A 6,423-nucleotide genomic window follows, 5' to 3' on the forward strand; every position below is an offset into this window, starting at 1 on the left:
GAAAGCTCCTGTAAGGCTTTGAAATATGCACTTTAAAATCTTATTTTGCAAGCTCTCATACTTCACTGAAACAACTTTATTGCTTTTTGTCTCTGATAATAAGCAGTTGTTGGTTTTTTGTCTGTTTGTTTTGTCTTTGATTTTGTTTTTTAAAGTTCAGAAGACAAGGAGAGAGACAGTGGTGCACCTGGTTGAGCGCACATGTTACAGTGTGCAAAGAACCCAGGTTCAAGCCCCTGGTCCCCACCTGCAGGGAGAAAGCTTCATGAGTGGTGAAGCAGGGCTGCAGGTGTCTCTCTGTCTCTCTCCCTCTCTGTCTCCCCTTCCCTCTTAATTACTGGCTGTGTCTATCCAATAAATAAATAAATAGTATAAAAATAACTAAATAAAGTCTAGAAAACACAGAGAGTAAAGTCACACTTAGTCAAACCTACTTCCTGTTCTTTCTTTATTGAAAGTAATCTATCCCTTTAAATGTTCTAGTTCAGGTGTAATGCTTTCTTGTACTCTGCTCAAGCCCTTACTCTGAGTCAGTCTCTCTCTCCCTCTCTTCCTCTCTCGTTTTATTTTATTTGTCTGTTTGTTGTTGTTGTTTTGCTTTGCATTGCTTTTCCACCAGGGTTACATAACTCCACTGTTCCCACATCTTTTTATTTTTCTTTCTTTTTGATAGAGGGGCAAGACAGAAAAAATGGAGAGGGAGAGAAGGGGAGATAACTGCAGCACTATCATGAAATTTCTCTCCTGCAGATGGGGAAATTTCTCTCCTGTAGGGGGTTGAACCCAGGTTCACGTGAACATGGTTATGTGTGTGCTATACCAGGTAAGTATGACCTGGCCCCATTTCTCCTCTCCTGATCTAAATATATTTTCTACTTTTTGGAGTTTGACACCTATATTCCCACCCACCCACCCAACACCCACACACACACTTTTAGTTCTGTAATCGATAAGGAATACCAAGGACTAGTAGATACTCACTTGGTAGAATACCACTGTGTAAGAAACAGGATTTGAACCCACAGCCACCACGGGGAAACACTATATAAAAGGAAGCTTCATGTGTAGTGAAGTTCCTCCTTCTCACTGTCTCTCACTCCCTGTCTTTCACTTTCTTTTTTTTTTTTTTTATTTAAGAAAGGATTAGTGAACAAAAGCATAAGGTAGGAGGGGTACAACTCCACACAATTCCCACCACCCAATCCCCATAACCCACCCCCTCCCATGGTAGCTTTCCCATTCTCTATCCCTCTGGGAGCATGGACCCAGGGTCATTGAGGGTTGCAGAAGGTAGAAGGTCTGGCTTCTGTAATTGCTTCCCCGCTGAACATGGGCGTTGACTGGTCGGTCCATACCCCCAGTCTGCCTCTCTCTTTCCCTAGTAGGGTGTGACTCTGGGGAAGCTGAGCTCCAGGACACATTGGTGGGGTCTTCAATCCAGGGAAGCCTAGCCAGCATCCTGGTGGCATCTGGAACCTGGTGATTGAAAAGAGAGTTAACATATGAAGCCAAACAATTTGTTGAGCAATCATGGATCCCAAGCTTGGAATAGTGGAGAGGAAGTGTTAGGGAGGTACTCACTGCAGACTCTAGTGTAGTCCTGCTTTCAGGTATATATTTTATAGTTTATGGATACGTGTGCACATAAGCTCTCTCTCACAGAAACTGGTGTATATCTAGGTTATGGGACTTTGTTAGAAAGTGAACCACCTGAGATGGAATTAGAGTGTACTATTAAAGGAAAGGTCTCACCCGAGTAATGAAGCTGAAGGGTTGTCATTCCACACGTGAAGTCTTGTCTTTCACTTTCTATCTGAAAAGAAAATTTAGTCTGTCAGAAGCAGTGGGATCATGCTGACACAAAGCACCAGAAAAGTCCTGGAAGAAATAAAAGCCAAAAGGGGGGTCAGGCACAGTGGGTTAAGCGCAGATGGCAAAGAGCAAGGACTGGCGTAAAGATCCCAGTTCAAGCCCCCAGCTCCCCACCTGCAGGGAGGTCACTTCATGAGCAGTGAAGCAGGTCTGCAGGTGTCTATCTTTCTCTTCCCCTCTCTGTCTTCCCTTCCTCTCTCGATTTCTGTCCTATCCAACAACATCAATGACAACAACTACAAGGGCAACAAAATGGGGAAAAAACAGCCTCCAGGAGCAGTGGATTCATAGTGCAGGCACTGAGCCCCAGCATTTATTTATTTATTTATTTATGGAGGCATAAATAAATAAATGGAAAAAAGAAGAGGAGGAGGGGGGAAAAGGAAGGAAATAAATTATTATAGCAAGATAGAGTTTTTTTATTCATCGCACACAAACAATACTTGCTTGTGTTGTATATATATATATATATATATATATATATATATATATATATATATATATATATATGTGATAGGACTGTCTTAATTTCCTTTTACAAAGGATCTCACACACTTCCCAAGTGGACTGTGATTCAACCAACCCTTCAGATTGAGCATGAAGGTGTTCCCAAAAAGGCTTTTGTACATCAGCTCAGCTCTTGGCCTAGTTTTTGGCCCAGATTCAACCATGCAACATATTCAGGGTTCAAGAAATTATTCAGTGGTCCAGGAGGTGGCGCAGTAAATAAAGCATTGAACTCTCAAGCATGAGGCCCTGAGTTCAATCCCTGGCAGCACATGTACCAGAATGATGTCTGGTTCTTTCTCTCTCTCTTCCTATCTTTCTCATTAATAAACAAATAAAATATTAAAAAAAAAAGAAATTATTCAATATCCTGGATTAAGGGAGAAAGTGTACATACACTCTGTTGTCACTCTGCCTGTCCTGTGATGTCATAAGGACCCCTGCCAAAACTTTGAGGGGATGGGGGCAGTAGTTTTCTGGAGAATGGAGAAGAAATAGGATGTTAAAAAGAACCATGTCCTCAGAAAAAAGGAAAAATATCTGGAAGTAGTAATAGGTGTAGGTGTGACTTAGAAAGGAAGACAAAGGGGAGTCGGGCTGTAGCGCAGCGGGTTAAGCGCAGGTGGTGCAAAGCACAAGGACCAGCATAAGGATCCCGGTTTGAACCCCGGCTCCCCACCTGCAAGGGAGTCGCTTCACAGGCGGTGAAGCAGGTCTGCAGGTGTCTATCTTTCTCTCCTCCTCTCTGTCTTCCCCTCCTCTCTCCATTTCTCTCTGTCCTATCCAACAACGACAACAACAATAATAACTATAACAATAAAACAACAAGGGCAACAAAAGGGAATAAATAAATAAAATAAATATTTTAAAAAATAAATAAAAGAAAGGAAGACAAAACCTGGAAGCAAGCCAGGTGTCCAACAACAGATGAGTGGCTGAGCAAGTTGTGGTATATATACACAATGGAATACTACTCAGCTGTTAAAAAATGGTGATGGGGGGGTGGGTAGTAGTGCAGCAGGTTAATCACACAATGCGCAAAGTGCAAGGATCAGGGTAAGGATCCCAGTTCGAGCCCCCGGCTCCCTACTTGCAGGTGTCTGTCTTTCTCTCCCCTTCTCTTCCCCTCCTCTCTTAATTTCTCACTGTCCTACCCAACAACAATGACAGCAATAACAACAATACTAGTAACAACAACAGTAATAAACAACAAGGGCAACAAAAGGGGAAAAAAATAGCCTCCAGGAGCAGCAGATTCATAGTGCAGGCACCAAACCCCAGCAATAAACCTGGAGGCAAAAATAAATGGTGATTTCACCGTTTTCAGCCCAGCTTGGGTGGAGCTTAAATAAATCATGTTAAGTGAAATAAGTCAGAAACAGAAGGATGAATATGGGATGATAGCGCTCACAGGCAGAAGTTGAAAAACAAAATCAGAAGAGAAAACACTAAGTAGAACTTAGACTGGAGTTGGTGTGTTGCACCAAAGTAAAAGACTCTGGTTGGGGGGTGGGGTGGAGATCAGGTCCTGGAACAGGATAGCAGAGGTAGACCTAGTAAGGCTTGTATTGTTGTGTGGAAAACTAAGAAATGCTATACATGTAAAAACTATTGTATTTACTGTAAAACATTAATCCCCAATAAAGAAATTTTAAAAAAATAATAAAAATTAAACAAGAAAGGAAGACAAGGCAGAAGCATAGAAAAAACAGGCAAACCAGGTTCCAGATACCATCAGGATGCCGGCCAGGCTTCCCTGGACTGAAGACCCCACCAATGTGTCCTGGAGCTCCGACTCCCCAGAGACCCACCCTACTAGGGAAAGAGAGAGGCAGACTGGGAGTATGGACCGACCAGTCAACGCCCATGTTCAGCGGGGAAGCAACTACAGAAGCCAGACCTTCTACCTTCTGAGACCCTCAACGACCCTGGGTCCATGCTCCCAGAGGGATAGAGAATGGGGAAGCTCTCAGGGGAGGGGATGGGATATGGAGATTGGGCGGTGGGAATTGTGTGGAGTTGTACCCCTCCTACCCTATGGTTCTGTTAATTTATCCTTTCTTAAATAAAAAATAAATTTAAAAAAAAAGAAAAAAAAACAGGCAAAAAATACAGAGAGATAGACAGATCGATATGCAGCTCATTATAGAAATAATAGGCAACCCATATCTGTGACCTTGGGAGAACCACTGCGGTTTCCAAAGAAGGGAATGGGGACACAGAGCTCTGGTGGTGGGAACAGTGTGGAATTGTCCTCCTGTTACCTTGTATTTTGTAAACTAATAATAAGAAAAAGAAATAAATAAAAGTGGATAAATGGTCTTAATAAATATTTTGCATTCAGGGGCCAGGTGGGGGTGCACATATCACCAAGCAAAAGGACCCACACAAAGAGCTGGGTTACAGCCCCTGATCTGCACCTGCGGTGGGGTCTCTTTACAAGTGATAAAGCAGGTCTGTAGGTGTCTATCTTTATTTTTCTTTCTTTTTTTTTTCTTTTTTTCTTTTTTTTTTTTTTTTTTTTTTTTTTTGGCCTCCAGGGTTAATGCTGGGCCTCGGTGCCTACACTATGAATCCACTGCTCCTAGAAGCCATTTTTTCCCTTTTGTTGCCCTTGTTTATTGTTGTTATTGCTATCGTTGTTGTTGGATAGGATAGAGAGAAATCAAGAGAGGAGGGAAAGACAGAGAGGGGGAGAGAAAGATAGACACCTGCAGACCTGCTTGTGAAGCGACGCCCCTACAGGTGGGGAGCCAGGGGCTCGAACTGGGATCCTCACACCGGTCTTTGCACCATGTGCACTTAACCCTCCACACTATTGCCCGACCCCTAGGTGTCTATCTTTCTTTCTCCCTCTCTACCTCTCCATCCTTTCTCAATTTCTCTCTGTTCTACTGAATAAAATTAAAACAAAAATTAAAACATATATACACAGTGCATTAAGAAAAAGAAAAAAAAGAAAGAAACCATGCCTTCAATGAGGGGACTCCCAAGAACCTCAGAAGCTGGAGCTGGGGCTGGTGGCAGAAGATACAGAAAGAAGCAAACTCAAGACCTCAGCACATCAGGGTAGTAGTGACAACGTCTGGCCTTCCTGGACTTTAGGACTGCCTCTCACCTGAATTGACACCAAAAGGAAGCACTGATGTTCCCCAATATCTGTCTATGTGTCAAGAGGCAGAAGAGAGACTGGATTGCCCCTCTGTCTCCAGCCCAGAGAATGAGAAAGGCCCATTCCCTAAGTACTGGGTTAATAATCAAGGGGGCGTCTCTGGTCTCACTCAAAGGGGTCTATGGGAAGGGATGTGGGTCTGAGGGCCTCCCTCTTCACTTGTTTTGTTTTCTTCAGATCAAATCTGACAAAGAGGTCGGAGTACAACTACACCCTGGCCTGGCACTGATGACCAATATGTAAAGAGAGGGTGACTAGAGGTGACAGTATCCCAGGACAGAGAGAAGGAACCTCAACATGCTGTATCTCTGGTATGACTTTTGGGGTGACAAGAAAAGGAGCATCCCAGGGCTGGGGAGACAGCATAATGGTTATGCAGAAGACTTCCATGCCTAAAGCTCTGAGCGCCCACATTCAGTCCCAGCACCACCAACAACCAGAGCTGAGCAGTGGTCTGGCATCTCTCTTCATCTACCAGCTTTCTCTGTTTCTCTCATTAAAATAAACAAACAATAAATAAATAAATAAATAATAAATAAAATAAACAAACATGGGACTTGGGCTGTCGCGCAGCAGATTAAGCACAGGTGGCGCAAAGCGCAAGGACCGGTATAAGGATCCCATTTCGAGCCCCGGCTCCCCACCTGCAGGGGAGTCGCTTCACAGATGGTGAAGCAGGTCTGCAGGTGTCTGTCTTTCTCTCCCCCTCTCTATCTTCCCTTCCTTTCTCTATTTCTCTCTGTCCTATCCAACAACAATGACAACAATAATAATAACTACAACAATAAAACAACAAGGGCAACAAAAGGGAATAAATATTTTAAATAAATAAACATTTAAAGAGAGAGAGAGAATGATCATCCCATGTGCTA

This window comes from Erinaceus europaeus, chromosome 2 (assembly GCF_950295315.1).
Source record: "Erinaceus europaeus chromosome 2, mEriEur2.1, whole genome shotgun sequence".
Taxonomy (NCBI): Eukaryota; Metazoa; Chordata; class Mammalia; order Eulipotyphla; family Erinaceidae; genus Erinaceus; species Erinaceus europaeus.